This window comes from Eutrigla gurnardus, assembly GCF_963514095.1.
Source record: "Eutrigla gurnardus genome assembly, chromosome: 22".
NCBI lineage: Eukaryota > Metazoa > Chordata > Actinopteri > Perciformes > Triglidae > Eutrigla > Eutrigla gurnardus.
Genome location: NC_139933.1, coordinates 851,088 through 851,615, shown reverse-complemented (window position 1 = coordinate 851,615; position 528 = coordinate 851,088).

Below are 528 nucleotides of genomic sequence, written 5' to 3'. Positions count from 1 at the left end.
CTGCAGGGGAAGATGACCACTCGGGTCCCGGCTGTTAACGGAACCATTCACGTTTCGCTGTCTCTGTCTCTCTCTCTCACTGTGTGCGTGATTATAGCTGCGGGAGGGTGTTGTCAGCGCCGCCGCCAGGATTCAATTTCAATGTACGCACAGAAACGGCAAATACAACAACAAATGGAAAATACTTTTTTAAGACAAAATCTAATGTTTTCAGTATCAGTGAAACAGTAGTGTATATCATGGTGATAGGCCCCGGTGCAAATAGTTTTTTGTGCCCTCCATCCCCGACCTAAACACAAGCGCACGCTTGTGAGCACTCCACACACGCTTGGACACGCACGCACAGTACGGTATGATAACTCTGCCGGCCCGGGGAGAGAGACATGCATCGGCTCGGCCCACAGTGCTCAGCAGCAGAGAGGTGACGAGACTAGAGCCGAGCTGTATTGTGTAGTGGAGAGGGGCCAACACACGCTATGCGTAATTGCGCACACACGCGCGATCGTCCTCTCAAATGCGGCTGCATCC